Source organism: Salmo salar, chromosome ssa15 (genome assembly GCF_905237065.1).
Source record: "Salmo salar chromosome ssa15, Ssal_v3.1, whole genome shotgun sequence".
Classification (NCBI taxonomy): domain Eukaryota; kingdom Metazoa; phylum Chordata; class Actinopteri; order Salmoniformes; family Salmonidae; genus Salmo; species Salmo salar.
In genome coordinates, this window is record NC_059456.1 from 41,230,504 (window position 1) to 41,252,022 (window position 21,519).

Genomic DNA, 21,519 nt, shown 5'->3' on the forward strand with positions numbered 1-21,519 from the left:
CCAAGGCTGCCCGATTTGGCTATGAGCCGTGAGGAGCTGGTCTCCAACAGTGACATCCTCAGTAGAATCGCTGCTGCCCTCATCAGGGGAGAGTTCTAGGAGAGGGTGGGTGTCATGACCGCTGCGAAGTCACACAGCGAACTCAACGGCTGCCGTTAACATTACATTACTAGGCCTCTTCAAGACAACGTCGCTTGTCTTCCAGCGACAGAGGAGAAGTTAATGAGATTAGTGGTTGTTTAGATCCCCTCTCCGGTGCTCCTGATGGAGAAGTTCTGAGAGACTCGACTTGATTGTCTGGCAATGTGATTTGTGTGTGATAGAGAAGTTGGCTTGTCTTTTGTGAGGCAGCAGAAGTTGGTGCAGAGAGAGACAGATGTGCAGTGTTCTAGCTCTGTGTACACCCTGATTCTCAGTGCTGATTAAGATCTTACTCTGGGCCATGGATGACTCCTCAGAACAGATGTCAGGGAAGGTGTCTGTGCGTCTTAATAAAGGATGTGCTGGGAGGGATGTTAGTCAGCCCTCTGTTTTCTCTCTCTCTGTCTTTCACTCTTCTCACTCTGTCCATTTTTTCTCTGAGTTTCTCTCTGTGTTTCTGTCTCTCTCTCTGCTCTTGAACCATCTGGTTATGGACCAGAGGTCCTGAGATGCTCTAAAAGTCTAAATGAGAGGGAGGAAGTTGAACTGAAAATAAGTAACTTTTCTCTCCCCTATCATCAGGAAGATCTGTTTGAGAAGATCAGGAGCCACCAGAGGGCCCTGGACTGCTACCACAAGGGCCACGCCTTCAGGAAAGATAACCTCCACCTGCTGTGTCAGGCCGAACGTATTCATTAACATCACCTATTCGGTAGTGTTATGTATTACTTCTGTAGTTAATGGCCCAATGTAGATGGTGGGTTTTATACTGGTTTAGAGAATTAATTGCAAACTATATTGATGTGAATGTAACGGGGACGTCTTTCCCTGAGGGTAGTTGTGGAGCTGGCTCGTGTTGCCTTCCCAACTTACGTGGTGAAGCTGGAGGAGGAATGGGGAGACTACCTGGTCCAGCAGAGACAAATGGACGCTGCCATCAACCATTACATCGAGGCTGGGTGAGTCAGCTCTGCTGTCTGCCCATAAGTTAATCCAAGGAGGGAGGGAGTGATATAGAGAGAGGAAAGAAAGAGATGAAAGGAGTGGGAAACAGGAGGAACTGGTGTGAGGGGTTTGTTTATGAAGTGAATGATTCATTTCCTGTGTAATCAAATGGAGGTGGTGTTCATTAGGCAGCGCCAGGGCTTCAGTCCCCAGGGTAGGCTGCTTTAGATAGCACATTGGATGGCTGGCCCTCTGTTAATACTGTGGTGGTCTGACTGACTGGCAAAATGGGCCTCGCTAAAGCTCCATCTCCTACTAATCACATACTGCTGGGAATCAACACATAGGAATCAAATAAAGAAATAGCCAATAAAAGTGGATGTGTAGAGTACTTTGACAGGATCCTGACATTAAGTAGTGCCAGCCTAGTCTTAATTGCTCCCTGGCTGGGCTGGGCATTGCTTATTAGTTTCTCCATGGGGATGAATAAGGTTGCTTTGTATTGTGTTCTTTGATTAGTTCCATGTCCTTCAGTGGTGCAAACGCTTCATCGACCCCTTTGCTCTCCCCCTCCTCTCCTACCCCTTTGTTGTCTCTCTATCATAGTTGTTCCTCAAAGGCCATTGAGGCAGCTATAGGCGCTCGCCAGTGGAAGGCGGTCCATATCCTGGAGTTACAGGAAGACCGGTCAGGAGGGAAGTACTACCTGAAGATAGCCCAGTACTACTCCTCCAGCCAGGCGTGTGAGGTAAGAGGACAGAGTGATGACCGCAGCCTCATTCCAACTGTTCTGATAAGTCAGGGGCCTGGCAGCTGGCGATGTCTGCTTTTTCCAGACCAGACTCCATGCTGCCTCTGTGCTGCGTGAGCAGCGTGTTTGCAGAATTTAATTAAAGTATCGATGCAGTACTTTGAGAGCTGGAATCCAGAGATTCATGCATCTCTCTCGCTCTGTGGGAACCCAGGTTGCAGAGCCCCTGTTTGTGAAGAGACCACATCAAAGATGCCATTGATATGTTCACAGTGGCTGGGAGGTGGGAGCAGGCTCATAAGGTATGTATCCTCAATGTCCCATCTCGTCATCTGGCTCGCCCTGTTTCAATTGCCAGGGGGTTGATTGAAATGGGAAACACTGCTGTGCTTTCTATGTTTTAGTTGTAGCAGACCTGTGTGTTCTTTTAAAGTGGGATTAGGAGTGAATTGTGGTGGGAATCAAAGTGAGTTAGTGATCTGGCTAAACACACACACATTGTCACCTACTTTGTAAACAGCGGGTGTGGACTAACAGTGAAATGCTTACTTACAGGCCCTTCCCAATAAAGCAGAGCTAAAAATATAAAAGCTTATATCAAGTGTATTTATAAAGCCCTTTTTACATCAGCCGATGTCACAAAGTGCTATACAGAAACCCAGCCTAAAACCCCAAACAGCAAGCGATGTAGAAGCACGGTGGCTAGGAAAAACTCCCTAGGAAGGCAGGAACCTAGGAAGAAACCTAGAGAGGAACCAGGCTCTGAGGGGTGGCCAGTCCTCTTCTGGCTGTGCTGGGTGGAGATTATAACAGAACATGGCCAAGATGTTCATAGATTTTACATTTAAGTCATTTAGTAGACGCTCTTATCCAGAGCGACTTACAAATTGGTGCATTCACCTTATAATATCCAGTGGAACAACCACTTTACAATAGTGCATCTAAATCTTTAAGGGGGGGTTAGAAGGATTACTTTATCCTATCCCAGGTATTCCTTAAAGAGGTGGGGTTTCAGGTGACTCCGGAAGGTGGTGATTGACTCCGCTGTCCTGGCGTCGTGAGGGAGCTTGTTCCACCATTGGGGTGCCAGAGCAGCGAACAGTTTTGACTGGGCTGAGCGGGAACTGTGCTTCCTCAGAGGTAGGGAGGCGAGCAGGCCAGAGGTGGATGAACGCAGTGCCCTTGTTTGGGTGTAGGGCCTGATCAGAGCCTGAAGGTACGGAGGTGCCGTTCCCCTCACAGCTCCATAGGCAAGCACCATGGTCTTGTAGCGGATGCGAGCTTCGGCTGGAAGCCAGTGGAGAGAGCGGAGGAGCGGGGTGACGTGAGAGAACTTGGGAAGGTTGAACACCAGACGGGCTGCGGCGTTCTGGATGAGTTGTAGGGGTTTAATGGCACAGGCAGGGAGCCCAGCCAACAACGAGTTGCAGTAATCCAGACGGGAGATGACAAGTGCCTGGATTAGGACCTGCGCCGCTTCCTGTGTGAGGCAGGGTCGTACTCTGCGAATGTTGTAGAGCATGAACCTACAGGATCGGGTCACCGCCTTGATGTTAGTGGAGAACGACAGGGTGTTGTCCAGGGTCACGCCGAGGCTCTTAGCACTCTGGGAGGAGGACACAAGGGAGTTGTCAACCGTGATGGCGAGATCATGGAACGGGCAGTCCTTCCCCGGGAGGAAGAGCAGCTCCGTCTTGCCGAGGTTCAGCTTGAGGTGGTGATCCGTCATCCACACTGATATGTCTGCCAGACATGCAGAGATGCGATTCGCCACCTGGTTGTCAGAAGGGGGAAAGGAGAAGATTAATTGTGTGTCATCTGCATAGCAATGATATGAGAGACCATGTGAGGATATGACAGAGCCAAGTGACTTGGTGTATAGCGAGAATAGGAGAGGGCCTAGAACAGAACCCTGGGGGACACCAGTGGTGAGAGCACGTGGTGCGGAGACAGATTCTCGCCACGCCACCCGGTAGGAGCGACCTGTCAGGTAGGACGCAATCCAAGCGTGGGCCGCGCCGGAGATGCCCAGCTCGGAGAGGGTGGAGAGGAGGATCTGATGGTTCACAGTATCAAAGGCAGCAGATAGGTCTAGAAGGATGAGAGCAGAGGAGAGAGAGTTAGCTTTAGCAGTGCGGAGAGCCTCCGTGACACAGAGAAGAGCAGTCTCAGTTGAATGCCCAGTCTTGAAACCTGACTGATTAGGATCAAGAAGGTCATTCTGAGAGAGATTGCAAGAGAGCTGGCCAAGGACGGCACGTTCAAGAGTTTTGGAGAGAAAGGAAAGAAGGGATACTGGTCTGTAGTTGTTGACATCGGAGGGATCGAGTGTAGGTTTTTTCAGAAGGGGTGCAACTCTCGCTCTCTTGAAGACGGAAGGGACGTAGCCAGCGGTCAAGGATGAGTTGATGAGCGAGGTGAGGTAGGGGAGAAGGTCTCCGGAAATGGTCTGGAGAAGAGAGGAGGGGATAGGGTCAAGTGGGCAGGTTGTTGGGCGGCCGGCCGTCACATGACGCGAGATTTCATCTGGAGAGAGAGGGGAGAAAGAGGTCAAAGCACAGGGTAGGGCGGTGTGAGCAGGACCAGCAGTGTCATTTGACTTAGCAAACGAGGATCGGATGTCGTCAACCTTCTTTTCAAAATGGTTGACGAAGTCATCCGCAGAGAGGGAGGAGGGGGGAGGGGGAGGAGGATTCAGGAGGGAGGAGAAGGTAGCAAAGAGCTTCCTAGGGTTAGAGGCAGATGCTTGGAGTTTAGAGTGGTAGAAAGTGGCTTTAGCAGCAGAGACAGAAGAGGAAAATGTAGAGAGGAGGGAGTGAAAGGATGCCAGGTCCGCAGGGAGGCGAGTTTTCCTCCATTTCCGCTCGGCTGCCCGGAGCCCTGTTCTGTGAGCTCGCAGTGAGTCGTCGAGCCACGGAGCAGGAGGGGAGGACCGAGCCGGCCTGGAGGATAGGGGACAGAGGAAATCAAAGGATGCAGAGAGGGAGGAGAGGAGGGTTGAGGAGGCAGAATCAGGAGATAGGTTGGAGAAGGTTTGAGCAGAGGGAAGAGATGATAGGATGGAAGAGGAGAGAGTAGCGGGAGAGAGAGAGCGAAGGTTGGGACGGCGCAATACCATCCGAGTAGGGGCAGAGTGAGAAGTGTTGGATGAGAGCGAGAGGGAAAAGGATACAAGGTAGTGGTCGGAGACTTGGAGGGGAGTTGCAATGAGATTAGTGGAAGAACAGCATCTAGTAAAGATGAGGTCAAGCGTATTGCCTGCCTTGTGAGTAGGGGGGGAAGGTGAGAGGGTGAGGTCAAAAGAGGAGAGGAGTGGAAAGAAGGAGGCAGAGAGGAATGAGTCAAAGGTAGACGTGGGGAGGTTAAAGTCACCCAGAACTGTGAGAGGTGAGCCATCCTCAGGAAAGGAACTTATCAAGGCGTCAAGCTCATTGATGAACTCTCCAAGGGAACCTGGAGGGCGATAAATGATAAGGATGTTAAGCTTGAAAGGGCTGGTAACTGTGACAGCATGGAATTCAAATGAGGAGATAGACAGATGGGTCAGGGGAGAAAGAGAGAATGTCCACTTGGGAGAGATGAGGATTCCAGTGCCACCACCCCGCTGGCTCGATGCTCTAGGGGTATGCGAGAACACGTAGGCAGACGAGGAGAGAGCAGTAGGAGTAGCAGTGTTATCTGTGGTAATCCATGTTTCCGTCAGCGCCAGGAAGTCTAGGGACTGGAGGGTAGCATAGGCTGAGATGAACTCAGCCTTGTTGGCCGCAGACCGGCAGTTCCAGAGGCTGCCGGAGACCTGGAACTCCACGTGGGTCGTGCGCGCTGGGACCACCAGGTTAGAGTGGCAGCGGCCACGCGGTGTGGAGCGTTTGTATGGCCTGTGCAGAGGGGAGAGAACAGGGATAGACAGACACATAGTAGACAAGCTACAGAAGAGGCTACGCTAATGCAAAGGAGATTGGAATGACAAGTGGACTACACGTCTCGAATGTTCAGAAAGTTAAGCTTACGTTGCAAAAATCTTATTGACTAAAATGACGAAAAATGATACAGTACTGCTGGCTGGTGGAGTAGGCTAGCTAGCAGTGGCTGCGTTGTTGACTTTGAATGTGTAGCTGGCAAGGTAACCTCGATAGTTTCAGTACTACACCTTGTCATGAAACAAAGCAACTTTGTAGCTAGCTAGCTAACATAACACTAATCAAGACGTTCCTTGTAATGTATTTAGTTTCTACAATGCTGCTCGTCGGTAATAGTTGGCTGGGTTAGGAAAAATGGTGTCGCGGGGGACGGAAATAGCTGGCTAGCTAACCTCGATGGCTGGCTAGCTGACCTCGGTAATTACTAAACTACACAATTATCAAGCTATGACAAAGACAAGTAAGTAGCTAGCTAGCTAACACTGCACTAGTCAAATCGTTCCGTTGTAAGGTATTAGTATCTACAGCGCTGCTAGTTGGTAACGGTTGGCTAGCTAGCAGTGGGTTAATGATGACTAGGTGTGTTGACAAGTCTGGCGCCGCGTCGCGGCTGGCTAGCTCACCTCGATAATTACTCAAACTACACAATTATCTTAGATACAGAGACAGCAAAGACAACTATGTAGCTGGCTAACTAACACTAACACCACACTAATCAAGTCATTACGTTGTAATGTAATCGTTTCTACAGTGCTGCTAGTCGGTAGAAGTTGGCTAGCTAGCAGTGATGACTAGCTAGCTAGCTAGCTAGCAGCTAGCAGTGTTGACTACGTTAGGAGGACTACGTTAGGAGGACGAAGATAGCTAGCCTCGATATTTACTCTAATTACTCTAAACTACACAATTATCTTTGATACAAAGACGGCTATGTAGCTAGCTAAGAAGAATTGCTCAGATCAAACAAATCAAGCCGTTGTAATGTAGTGAAGTGTAATATTACCTGTGGAGCGAAGCGTAGTGCGACTGCTCGACTGCTCGCTTTTAACCTAAGTGACCAGTAGGGTCAAATAATAATAATCACTGTGGTTGTAGAGGGTGTAACAGGTCAGCACCTCAGTAGTAAATGTCAGTTGGCTTTTCATAGGAGATCACTTAGAGTTTGACAGCAGGTGGGGTAGGAGAGAGTTTGAAAACAGCAGTTCCGGGACAAGGTAGCACATCCGGTGAACAGCTCAAGGTTCCATAGCCACAGGCAGAACAGTGAAACTGGAGCAGCAGCATGACCAGGTGGACTGGGGACAGCAAGGAGTCATTAGGCCAGGTAGTCCTGAGGCATGGTCCCTGTGCTCAGGTCTTCTGGGAGGGAGGGAGAGAGAGAATTAGAGGGAGCATACTTAAATTCACACAGGAAGCAGGATAAGACGGGAGAAATACTCCAGAGATATAAATATAATAACACAAGGAATAAATGCACAATGAGTATATCTAACTTGGCTATGTACATGGGGTACCAGTACTCACACACACACATTGTGTGTCCTAGCTGGCAGCGAAATGTATGACCTGGAGTACGTGTCGGCTCTGTACGTCAGCTGAGCCCAGGACCTGGAGAGAGAGGGGAAATACAAGGAGACAGAAAGGTAACCTCTCTCTCATGACCCTGTAAAACAACACATTTCACTGTACCTATCCTGTGTATGTGACAATGAAACATATTTTATGTAATTTCCACTCCCTCTCTTCTTCCCCACTCTTCTTCCCTCCCTATCATTCATTACCCTCTGTTTTACACCCGTATCAACCACAACCCTGCTGCCAAATTCATGATGGATTTTTATCACGTCAAAGGCAAAGTTTTCCGACATTGGGTTATAGGGCCCTGCTTATATTTCACTCACATCCAGAAAATTGTCGGTCGCAGTTCAGGTCAAGGTCCGACTACAACAAATTGACAAACAAGTGTTCATTTGCCGAGCACTGATAGCAAATTGGACTTTAATAAGGTCTGTGCTGTGTTGTGACGACCTCCAGTCTATCTGCCTCAAAAGGAGCCTGTGTCTTTCCATATTAGACAGAGTAATCTCTCTCATGCTGCAAGCCTGCCACAAAGTCTGTCACCACGTGCCCCAAACTCTGTCATCTCAATACTTGCCTCTCTTTTTGATCTCTCCTGTGAGAAATGTGGAGCAACATTCATCAGTAAAGGGCAACTTCATTTTTTTGAGGTGAAATTATATTTTCTTCTGATGCCTAATTTGCAGTTTATGTATTCAGAGATTAAGAATTACTCAATCTCCGTGCATAGCAATGCAATCAGGTGTGTGTGTGTGCCTGGAATATCGGCAGGCTGTTTGCGACAGTGGAGAAGCCGGACCTGGCCATCACTATGTATAAGAAGAATAAAATGTTTGACGACGTGATTCGCCTGGTGTCCAAACATCACCCAGATCTACTGGCTGAGACTCACCTGGCCAAGGTCAGCAACGAGAAAATATAAACATCTTATGGGTATCATTCTGAAAAAATTCTTATGAGAGAGGCTCAAGGTGATTTAGATCAGCCAGGATAATCAGGTTAAGTCTGACTTCCCTATCTATTCCAAGAGTTTGAGACAGAGTCCAGGTTTTCAGAAGCAGAGTACCACTATATGGAGGGCCAGGAGTGGAAGGCTGCAGTCAACATGTAGTGTCAACGACATGTGGGAGGAGGCCTACAGGGTATGTGTCCACACCACTAACAAAGTTGACCTGAGAGCCCATGATACGGGGAGTGTTTGTCAACAGCAAGACTGTGTGACTGTAACATCCCTGGCTTGGCCTGTATCAAAGACGGTGGTCTGTGCTAACAGACAGAGCAGAAGTAGCACAGGGTGGATGTGTTACGCTGCAAGACCTCTCCTAACACTCTCTAACAACATCCTCACCTGGCTGCAACCATGCTACTTCTGCTCCCTCCTTTCTGGCCCGCCATTGGACCAATATAGAGGCACATCCTCTTTATTTAACACTTAATTGTACAGTAATTTATTAAGAGTTCCAGTATCTAACTCTCTGTATGTAGCTGTTTCTCTCTCTCTTGCTCTTCTCTGTGCTGTGAGGGGCACGTGAGGTGATTGATGGTGGGAGCTTCTGGCATATTAATCAGTTGTTCCTGCTCCTCTTCCGTGTGTGGCAGGTGGCGAGCAGCCAGTGCCCATAAGCAGGGGGCCTACCTGTGGGCCAAGAGTCTGGCAGGGGAGGCTGCTGTCAAAGTTTGGTCTGCTGAAGACCTCTGTCGGCTTTGCAGCAGACAACTGGTGAGTAGATCAATGCACTGGACTGCACTTTACTGTACTGCCTGGAACCTCAAGCTCTTCAATATCGTTGACAAAGTGATGAAGAATCTCCCTGCAGTTAAATTCTGATCACTGGGAGGTACTTGACGAACTATCTGATGTTTCTGTTCTGGGATTGACACAATACCAAGCCTGCCTTATAATGCCCAACAAGTTCAAATTTAAAACCATTTATTTCATAGTCTGAAGCGTTCAACAAGACATAAGCTATTAAGACCTTCCCCATGTATTCCTATGTGAGGAGTCTGTTGGTGCTGTACAGTAGATTGTGGTCATGATTCTTCTCTTGTCCTCTCTCAGCTCCTTTGACTTTGCCTGTGAACTGGCTCGTCTCTCCACCAAGAACACCATCCCTGAGATCCACCTGAAAAATGCCTTAATGTTGGAGGATCAGGTATAATACCACAGCTTATGCAATCCCAACACACACGCTCACGCCACAACTCCTCCTCATCCTCCCAATCACACACTCAAGGTTACTCTGCAGCTTGCATCATCTCAAAGATGAATACAAAAAATTCTCCATTGCCGGCCCAAATTTGTGTCTGAGCTCTGTTTCCGCAGCCATTAAATGTCACGCATGCATTATTAATCCCTCCAACGCCGAGCACTGAGCTGTGATAATGTTTCATTTTTCAAGGGCAAGTTCGCTGAAGCCGAGACAGAGTTCATCAAAGCGGGGAAGCCAGAAAGAGGCGGTGCTGATGTAACTATATCAGGAGGTCTTCGCCAGATAGCAAGAGGTGCTGGCATGTGTCCCCTACAGAAGTCAGCGCTTCAAGCCTTCCTTAGTAGACTTCAAACGGAGCACCGGTGCCAGCGCAGCCCTTTCAGAACTTCCCGTCACTTCTCTGTACATTGGTTATAATCCACCTAATAAGTGTGTGAGATGTGGTGCAGGCAGGTTTGGTTGGAGGGGAGCTCAGCTCTCACTAACATGTAGCTGAGGAACGCTCAGCCCCGTTCTCTTATAGCGGAGTTGACTTTTGATAACTGGTCGTGTGATCTACTTTGTTTGCCCTTCCGCGCGTGGGGTGCTGAAATTCATACTTTTAATAAAGTTTTTTTTTTGTGAATACAACCAGACTTTTTTCCTCGTTGCTTGTACTACGTAAGCTGAGATTCTATTAAGTCTGTGCTATCCGGTATCCTTGGGACATCCTTACCGTAACCATTCAAAATGTCAACTTTGATGGGTTAAGGGTTGGGGTTAGGGTAAGAGTAGGGGTTAAGGTTAGGGTTTAGGGTAGGGACGTCCCAAGGATCTTGAATTGCATAGACCCAACTGAATCTCAGCTTACGTAGTACGAGCAATGCGGAAGATGTCGGTGATTGTATTTGCAAAGATTTTTTTTTTTTTATTCAAGTATGAATTTCAGCACCCCGCGGAAGGACCCCAGTTGTACAGGACAAACATGGGTACAGGTAAGCGTATTCAGAGAACGGAGTTGAGCATTCTTCAGCTAGTAGAGGAACTGGAGCCCTGAGCCTGTTTGATCTCTATGCTGTGGAGAGTATAGGTTGGGAGACCTATAGTATTAGTGCTACTGGAAGATAACATCATGAGTCACGTTGTCTAGTTGATATCAGCTGGAGCGCTTTAATCTGTTAATATCAAGTATTTTAGAGTTTTCTGTCTTCAATTTGCTCAATAGAACATTGTAACTTGGAGCTCTAACAAAATGAAGAGGGAGGTTAACTCCTAGCCGGGTGTGTCCCTTACAGGTACGTCCATAACTTGGACTGGGTTAGAGCCTGGAGGGTGGGGGGTAGGCCAACGACCCAGACAGTGTGTCAGACGAGCTGGTGGGCCAGGCCAAGTTCTGTTTTAAACAGAAGGACTTTCACAAGGCTGAGGCCTTCCTTCTCTGGGCTCAGAGGCCAGAGCTGGCCATTTAAGTAACACAAAGTAAGAGACTGTCTTTTATGTTTGAACTGGGCAGAACTGACACTCCAGACTCCTCATTGACAGTCAAGAGCTGACAGGGTTGGTTTGAAAGAGGACTTTGGAGATGTGAATGAATCAAACCATTTGACTCAGACTGTCCTTCGTGAGGTTGAATACTTTAAATTAGGAATTATTTCTGTCATTAAAAAAAAAAAAAAAAAATTATGCAAAAAGCCACAGTGATTATATATATTATATAGTGAGCCTTCATCATTCTTAATCAGAGGGTTCATATTCTAGTCAATTCATTATTCTCTGTGTTCTGGAAGTCTGGGGGTAGCTTTACAGAGAACAGTACAGGTTAAACAGAATGCAATGATCTGTAATGTTTTCATGACATTATTCACACTTCGTTTGGCTGGATATGCTTCACAGAGTTGGATGCCCCCTGGTACTGAGTGCTGCTGCTGTTGGTGTTTTGTTGTCTTAGGACGTGGAGATGTGGAGTGATGCCATGCGGATCTATAAAGGGTACCTTCCCAACAAGCTGAGCATCCTCCAAGAGGAGTACGAGAAGGAGGCTGCCAAGAAGGGCTCCCGGTGAGCAAGACTCACTCCAACAACATCTGTTTTTACCATCCTTTTTCCTGGTTATTATCCCATTTAACATGTTTGTTTGTGGCTTTGGAGAGGCAGAGAAAACGTGTCTCGACGTTGCATGTTAACAGAGAAGGAGAAGAGAAACTGTCATGTACACACAGTTTGTGTCGTGGTCTGTTATTAATCTAGATGTGCATTGGGTTGATTCTTTATTAAACATTGGCAGCTTTTTATCCTGAATTAAATCCATAATGAGCAGCTCATTAAAGTGCAGACATGCAGGGCCTCCATCAGTCTCCAACCATCAGCTCCCTGCTTTTAATGACTTGTGGGAAAAGATCAAAGCCTCCGTCATAAAGAAAGGGGGTGAAAGGAAGAGACATTTATTTTGCGCTCTTTAGTTCAGTTCCTAATTGAGAGTAATTCAGCCCTCTGATACTGTCAATCATGCTCAATTGAGAGCCAGAACACTCTAACACATGTTGCCATTCACTTTGACTCTTGTCTCTGTCTTATAACATCACAAGGGTTGAGTTTGTAACGCATGGGAGGAGAGGGAGAGATAGGATTTTAATGAGAGAAGTGTGCGCTGTGTATTCTTGTATTTGTCTTCGAAGCCTGAATCCTTAATCGCAGACAGACATGTACTGTATTCTGTCTGTTCTTAGAATGGGCTTCCAAGTCTTATGTTCTAGTTCTGTTATTCCCTTCACTTCCATCTGGTCTGTTAATCACCAATGCGTCTCAGTTATAGCTAATTCATAATGCCAAGGAGGACATGTAAATGTCTTACTGACGTGTGTTCTGTCTGTGTGTACGGAGGGGTGGAGCAGGCTGGGGAATGGGAGCAGTCTGGGGAGTACGCCCGGGCCGTGGAGTGTTACTTCAAGGTTAAGGACTCCACCAACGACCTCCCCCCGTGGAGAAGTGCTGGATGAAGGTACACAATAAAGCCCCAGGACTGACAATGAATGTCACTATAACACAACCCACACATGCTGTCCTTACAAACCGACTGGTGTAGTGTCACTTGTGTTTCTGGTTATGAGACAAGCCTCTATCTGTGGCCCTGGATGGACAGTCGTGCCATTTCATATTTCCTGTGTATTTCTGTGCCACTGTCTGTGGCCCTGAGTGTAGCGCCTCAATGTTTCCTGTGTGTGTGACCTCCACCAGGCTGCTGAGTTGGCCATCAAGTTTCTGACCCAGGAGAGGGCTGTGGAGGTGATCCACGCTGCGGGCCCTCGCCTCACCCAGCTCTGGATGTACAGTGCTGTGAGTCACCGCACACTTCCTGCTGTGGATCCCTCAATACTAACGGCCTCTTGATATTGATCATTCAGTGTTATTTTGTACATGCATGGTTTCAGGCTACTGTATGTCAACTGGTATGTGGAAATTCTATTGAAGTAATTACAGCAATTTCATGCTATTTAGAAGGTTTATTTATATTGATTTGACATGGAGTGTGGAAGACAGGTGTCCAGTCAATGATTGCCATGACGGGACCATTATGTATGTACCTGTTCATAGCTAGTCTTGAACAAATACAGTATGAATGTTCATCTTTCAGTCCTTCAAAATGTTTGAGGTCAAATAATCTGTCTTTTAGAAAGATTCAGTGAAAAAGATTTAGGGAACGTGACTACATTCTGCAACAGGTTTCATCAATCTAAAGGGGTGGAGGCCGCTCTGCCAACGGAATGCGAGTGTGTTGATCGAAAATGACAAGGCATCCCATGTTTTATGCCTATTCTCTGGTGTCCTTCAAACATTCTTTTTCGATGCCAAATGTTTTATTTTCCTCAGGCGGCTGAGCTGTACCTCACCCTGGACCTAATTAAGGAAGCCATAGATGCATTCATGGAGGGAGAAGAATGGAACAAAGCCAAGAGAGTGGCCAAGGAGCTGGATCCAAGGTGAGCCTGTCTACAACGCTGCCTGGTCACCCCTGACAACAAGCCTATCCTGTTAGAATACCACCTCTGTCATTAGGCTACAGCTAGGGGAAATCAGTGTGTCAGTCAGAGGCCTCCCAGACATCAGTCAGCTGCTGCTGCTCCTAAAAACCAGGGAGACGGAGGGAGATTTAGTGAATGGGATTTGATTCCTTTCATCTATTCTGCATGTTGCGTTATAGTCATTTAGGATCTCATCCAGAGTGAACGACAGTAGCTAACTGGTTGATCATTTTGGCAGTCGATTTTATTAAACATTGTGTTTGTCAAATGTACACGTTTTGACTTAGCTTTGTCTCAACATCCCTGTTTGTTTCAGAGCCTTTATAAAGCGTATATAATCAACGGCTGCCTGTCTGTAGGGAGAACGGACTCCTTCAGACAATGAGAGCTGCTGATGCTCCATAGGCTCTCACTTATTACTGTCGTCCTTTAGTACAGTACATTTGTGCTGTGATTTATCTGTCTGGGGAGTATATTACATGGTTACATCGCTTTCTTGTACTCCAGCTCCTGAACACAGTCATTATAGTACATAATAGAGGACAATGAAGGACATTTAACTATTCTTCTGCATTGTGCGTCTGTCTATTCATGTAGTTTTGAAGATTATGTGGACCAGCGATAGAAACAACGTTTGAGAAACCAAGGCAAAGCGGATTCGGTGAGTAGCTCCAATTTAACGCAACTACGTATTGCAAATAATAAGCCTGTTTTTAAGTAATACTTACTCAGCAAGTACCGAGTAACTTGCGATATGTGTCTCCAATGATATAAAAAAATATATATTTTGATTTCAGTAGAAAGTCAGGAAGGGAAGTGTCATTGTGTGGTGGTGTGTTGTAAGATACCTTTCATGTCAGTGTGCCCACCTCTAATTCCTCAACTCTCTCTACCTCCTCCTCACCTCTTTCTCTGCTCTCCTCCTATTGAGAGGAGACCATTGAAATGGTGGCCTAGGTTCCATCCACTCAGAAATAAGAGCTAAATAACAAAATGGATCCATATTCCCAGTCCTTGCTCTCTTTGTTATGCCACATTAGACTGGCTCAGTGGCTCTGACTTCTGTAGTTGAATGATGGAAAAAGTCCTGCCTGTGAAACGTGAATGGCAGATTTCGAAGGACGTGTCACTCTGTGTGTATTGTCTGCATAATGCACCAAAGACTTCATAATGTGGGTGTTTGTAACCATCAGGCTAGTTTTAAAAGCATGTTTCAAAGTTTCTGGATGCTAGCTATTACAAGGCTTCCATTGCCTTGTAAACCTACTGAAAGGCTTCCATTGTTTCTTTTGAAGTTTTTCTCTAAGTTTATACCATATATTAGTTATTTGTGATATTCTCTAATCCTAGCTGGTGGGAGTGGATGTCATGGCAGCTCTGGTCATGTATGCTGAGAGAGGCCAATGGGAGAAGTGCATAGAGATCGCCTCTAAACAGATAGTGACTCTACCATCAACACTCCTGCTTTAGTTTCAATGTCTTTCATCCTTATTTTTGTGTTTTCACAGTTTTATTCCATTACTGTTTTTCTTTTTAATATTTGTAGAATTACAAGGTTCTTCACAAGTGTGTGTGTGTGTGTGTGTGTGTGTGTGTGTGTGTGTGTGTGTGTGTGTGTGTGTGTGTGTGTGTGTGTGTGTGTGTGTGTGTGTGTGTGTGTGTGTGTGTGTGTGTGTGTGTGTGTGTGGACTTGTACGCCACCCACCTGATTAAGGAGGGAGATGCAGAGAAGGTACCCCAGAACTACAAGAGGTTCCTGGACCTGCTGAGCCTGCTAGGTAGAGACAGCGCTGAGTCCTTCCTCATGTGGGCTGACCTGAGAGACGTAATGCTGCTGATGAGTACAGGTCACAACGTACTGTATAGCAACCACACATATTGGCCCTATGCATAGTCTCTGTGTGTAGTTGCTATGTAATGACAGTATTAAAGTAGTGATTTTATTTTTTTAAGTCTCGTTGTCTATCTGTTTGCAGTGTGAGAAGCTGACCAGGTCTTTGAGCAGATGCTGCTGTTGTCTCACTGACACGCCACGCGCTGCAGGGGGGTTGACCAACCGTTATATACACTGGCTGAACAATCATTAGGAACACCTGCTCTTTCCCTGACATGGCTCTGGATTCACCTGGTCAGTCTATCATCCCTTACTGATGTCGCTGATGACATAAGTGGTTTATGTGAGAAGTACAGGCCGGGAACGTTTTACTCCGAGTTACCCTGACAGGTAGGCCTACACTATATAATGTAGGCCTACCTGTCAGGGTAACTCGGAGTAAAACGTTATAATAGTGTTTTTATGCAACTTTTCTGTGCCATAAAATTCATCAATAGGATATGAACTAGTTAAAAGATCACATTTGGGATCTGGCTAATGTTTAGCCCAATAGGGTAAATGCAGATAGGCAACCCCATGCTTCAGCCTATTTATTTGCTTTTTGCTGCGTCAGTTGCATACCTGATAATATGGACCATGCATAGGCTATAAACATGGCCCAATATGTTAACATAATTTAACACATTTTTACCAATGTGTTAATGGGTTCATTTCTGGAAGTGGAAATTATATTTTAGATGGTGGCAGTATACTTTATTTTCATTCATTTTGGGGTAGAAGGTCCTTCTGCATTGTGTGTCTGTCTATTCATGTAGGTTTGAAGATTATGTGGACCAGCGATACAAACAACACTTGAGAAACCAAGGCAAAGCGGTTTTTGTGAGTAGCTACAGTTGAGTGTGTCAAGAACTGTAACGCTGCTGGGTTTTTCACGCTCAACAGTTTCCTGTGTGTATCAAGAATGTTCCACCACCCAAAGGACATCCAGCCAACTTGACAACTGTCGGAAGCCTGTTTTTTGTATAGTGTTGGCTGTGGTACACACTCACTTCTGATCTGTCTCCTCTCCACCCCTCTACCTATCTTTCTGTAGGTCAGTGTGGCTGCCAAGCTGTCTGTCTCCCTGCTGCGCCACACAGAGTTTATCCCGGCTGACAAGGCCTTCTACAAGGCGGGCATGGCTGCCAGGGTATGAGAACTGCTCGTATGAGCCTCGGCCAATCACGGGGGGGGTTGTTGGTGTTGCTGGAGCCCCCTGGGAACTACTCTGATCAAAGTCCCCTGAGTCTGTGCTCCTGGTAGGGCCGCTGGAGGTGTTATGAATAATGTTGTGCTCAAACAGAAGTATGAAGTAGCCTATCGCATCATCCATGTTCAGAATTAAACTTTTTGGGAAAATGAACAAAAATTAAATCCTTTTGGAAAATGTCAATCTCTCCCAACTCGCTGAAGAACTATTAATTCTCTACAGGCTGTGGGCTAGGAGAACATGGCCTTTATCTTCCTCAACCACTTCCTGGATCTGTCTGTGAGTCCCCACTCAGCTTTACCTAGGGGTTTCAACCTCAACTTGACAGAAATCTGGTGACTTTTTCAGTCAGCATAAAAACTTCACACGTAGCTTATATGATTGATGACAATGTATATTTCATCATATAAACAGTGATGAGTAGCTATCTTTACATTTTCTGTATCCATTGTGTTTTAATTTGATTGAAGATGAGATTATGAGTGAATGTTGTCTTGATACCTTTTGTGGTATTTCCAGGGGATAGATGAAGGGAATCTGGACACTCTGATTTCCAGGACACGGACATCTCCAACGAGGTTCCTGTCCCTGCTAAGCTACACGTCACTAAGGCACAAGTCGATATTGTTTGCTTTGCTGTGTCGTTATGTCTTACATCATGACCTGTCTGAAATGTTGCTGTGTTATGACTCCTGTGACAGTGATAGCTCTATATCATGACATTGTGATGATGTTGGCTTGGCTACAGTATATTACTATTTAATGAGGTGCGTAATGTTGCTGTTGTGTGACTGTCCTGTTATAGTCTTATGATGACACTAGGCTGTGATGGTGTTATGTTATGAGACTGTTGTTGATGTTGTCATATCCCAGGATGCCCAGCGTGAGGAGATCCGTGACTGGATGTTGACGGTGTCCATGGACCAGCGGGTGGCGCAGCTGCTGCCCAATGACGAGAGGGACACCTATGATGCCTCTCTACTGGCAGCCAACACCGGCATCCACTACCTGCCTTGCATTATCACAGGTGGGTGGGAGAAACCCCCTACAGAGCACCTTACCCTCTCCCATCTCTATGGCATTACCCCAGTGTCTAGGACTGTACCATCTACTCCAGGGGTGTGAAAAGTCTTGGTTGTGTCTGTGTGAGGGGGCTATTGTTGGAGAGTCTTTGACCTTAGTTAAATATTTTATATATTTTTTTTTACCTTAACTAGGCAAGTTAGTTAAGAACAAATTCTTATTTTCAATGACGGCAGAATGACAGATTCGTACCTTGTCAGCTCGGGGATTCGAACTTGCAACCTTTCGGTAACTTGTCCAACGCTCTAAGCACTAGGCTACAAATTGCCATGTTATACTTGTAATTTGCTTAGATTCACAAAAGTACATATGAACCCCAACATATTTTGTTCTTCTACCTAACTAGTTGATGGCATACGTGTGTCTGTGTGTGTGTGTATACTGTACTGGTAAGCAAAGCAGAGGTGCTGACTCCTGCTTGCTCAGAGGCCTGCACCAGTCATAACATTACTGACAAGACACAGGTGCATATAACCTGGTATATAGTACGTAAAGATGCAGTGCTATCCAGAGATGTAGGGACTGACCGGCCTCCCACAACACCCAGAGGGCTGTGATGTGTTCAGGGAGGCAGTTAGCAGACCTGTTAATTGGTTGACTAAACATACGACTGTAATGAACTCTCTCTCGCTCTCTCTCTCGCTCTCTCTCTCGCTCTGTCTCTCTCTCTCTCTCTCTCTCTCTGTCTCTCTCTCTCTCTCTCTCTGTCTCTGTCTCTGTCTCTCTCTCTCTCTCTGTCTCTCTCTCTCTCGCTCTCTCGCTCTCTCTCTCTCTCTCTCTCTCTCTCTCTCTGTCTCTCTCTCTCTCTCTCTCTCTCTCTCTCTCTCTCTCTCTCTCTCTCTCTCTCTCTCTCTAAACCCAGGCTATCTGGTCTTGTGGAATGAGATTGAGTTCGAAGGACCTGGCAAGGCAGCTAACAAGGATGACTGGAATACATTCGTAATGGCCTCAAGGGTAAGAAGGGTGTTTATTATGTTAGACCTGTAGACTACATCACTGTGCTTATGACCTCCTCTGCTGATTTAACTGTTAGTCCATCAGCCCTCACCCACATGAAACACTGGGTTTGATTTAGAATTTATCCACACTTTTGATCACAGGCACTCGCGCAGGTTTAGAATGTACAACATGTAAGGTTGAGTCTTGGAGAAGGGCCCATTTTCCTTTGTGTTTCGTCATCCTTCCTGTGTGTGATTTGGATTACAGTGTGATTTAAGTAAATGGACTAATGTCCACAGAGATTTAAAGACTGGCTTTTTACACGTGTGTATATACACACACACACACGTGTGATCTGATATGTGATTGGCTAATCTGTGTGTCCTCCTCTCAGACCACTCACTGCCAGGATTTGCTGAAGTTTGTGAGTCTGCGGTGTGGCGGACTCCCCACCTCCGGCTTCTTCTTCCACTGACAGGACCAAGATGCTGAAATCTTCATCCACTGTACCACACACCAGCGTACCCATAACTACAGTAACTTACCATACCGTGCTCTGCTTAGAGCCTCTGCCTACTTCTGAGTTATTTCATCTATCCTCCTCTCCATCTCTGGTTTGGTTTTAGCATTGAACAGTTCACATTCCATAACAATAGACTGTTGAGAAGACCTGCTGTGTTACTGTGCCATACATTTCTGCAGCGCTGACATCAGCACAGTCCTTACTGGCATCCCATTGGCCACTTAGTCCCTGATGTCAGGATTCTGTGTCACCATGGGGATGTCTGTAAAGTTCAGCAGAACATTCCTCTTCTCCTCTGTGTCTGTCCTGTTTTACCTTTAGTTGTGTGTTCATTCCCATTTTCACCCATGTTCCTGGTACTGCTGAAGGACTGGAGTAGGCTACAACCAAAGTGTGTTTTTATTTAGTTGAGGGACTTCAAAGATGCCTTTACACTTCAGGTGATGCATCTTCATAATCAGAAGTGCTGTTATCTGTAATAAGTGTGCTGTGTTCTAAAAGCAAAGTTCCTGTGTGATAGGAGAATTTGACATAATGCACTTTAGAATAATGTATTGGCTTCATGTATTTTTGGATTAAATGTGGTTTTGAATGTATTTCATATGTTGGAAATATAGTTAAATAAAAAATATTCTGCATCAATTTCTTATAATACTCAGGTCTTCGTTATTAGAGCTTTAATATAGGTAAATACATATTAAGCCACCTAGAAAATGGGAGAACTGTTAGGCCCCTTTATTTTTACTCATTTAGTTGTGTGTTCAACCAAAATGACATTTAGTTGCTGAACAGAAAAGGTAGACCACACAGCTCAGTGCATGTATTATCTTATAGCTATTAGTAGACTACCTGCTATTAAATTGGGTTCTAGGTCTATAGAAATGTTATGAATCATCGCACTCTTACCCACTCAGGTGGAGTGATTCCCAGCAGAAGAATACCCCTTGTGGACAAAGGTTATCAGCCACCAAAATGCCCTTTCATGGACATCATTAGAAAGGCCCACCCAAATGCATATCATTCTGATTTATTTTTTTATTTTTTTCCCCCACAATAAAGGTAAAATAACTAGTCTCTTGTAGAGCGAAATGGAACATAATAGATTATAGGACTGTATCTTCATGACAATATTTATTTTAAGAGGGGGTATACAGAAATGAGGTCAGCACAGGTATCAGTTATCTCCTCAGCAAGGTATCACTGAGATATCATCTTTGTGGTAACCCACTCTATTTTGTCTCCATACCTGACAATATTTTTTAAACTCATTTTCAATATAAATGTTGGTTATTTATTTAGGCCACCTATAGGGTACACTATTCTATCATCCATATAAATTCTACAGAAAATCCTTCATGCTATCTTTTTTTATCCAAAATTATCTGATTTTATAATGAGATTATACCACAAACACATCCGCGACTAAAGGTTTGGCCTTTTCAAATGCAGGAACCTATTGCCCAGTAGACTTTTACGCACCATAAAACCTGTCATGTATGTATGCGTTTTTCTGACTGTGCTTCTTCAGTTATTCTTCCAAAGAGAGAGACAGGGATTTCACCATTCAGTAGACCTACTCGCTCAAAGTTATCTATTGGCGGCTCGAGGCTTAAACATTCAGAAAAGCGTATAAGAAACCGAGGCATGTTCAACTATTCCTTACAGGCCTAATTTTCCATTTGTCCGATTTTTTAAATTGAAAGCAACACAGCGTATTCCGTCAAATCCAAACGTTTTAATAGGCCTAATTAGAAATCAGTGCATTGATATAACGTTTTTTACCAAGATATTGAAATTGCGTTATGTAACCCATATAGGCAGATCAGGCCTCTCTTCGCTTGTCCATCAGCCTACCTGTACTATATTACCAAACTGACATCGGGAAATGTGACAGAATTTTATACAACAGAACAGCATTCTCGATACGAATGTAAAATCAGGAATCCTGTGTTATGTCTATGAATTACCATTGCAAAGAAACAGAATAAACTAGCCTATGCAAACCAATTTAAGGTTAAGATGCAAGTGTCCGAACGGACTCCCCAACAGTCTTCATGCTATGTCTCAAAATTATTGTAAAACTGCCTTCATTTGTCTAGAACGCCTTTTGATTTTGATAATTAAATCAGTATAAATGTTTAATTTGTATTACCTGCATAAAGAATCATTTTTAAACCAAACGTGCTCATTACTTAGAAATACTTAGGAGTTACTGTCTCAAACTACAGTAAGCACAACTTTTTCCCTTTTAGGTATTGTTGGAATCACTCTGTGGGTCTATTTATAAATGCAAAGGTCCTAGAGGGAAAACATAAGCTAAACTAAGTCTATTTAAAAAATGTAATAATAAT

The 21,519-nt window shown here is 45.4% G+C and overlaps 1 pseudogene; it reads left to right on the forward strand.

The window, feature by feature from the left end:
- The first annotated feature begins 21 nt into the window (after window positions 1-21).
- On the forward strand, window positions 22-19,840 carry LOC123727308 (intraflagellar transport protein 172 homolog; annotated as a pseudogene).
- The last annotated feature ends 1,679 nt before the right edge of the window (window positions 19,841-21,519 follow it).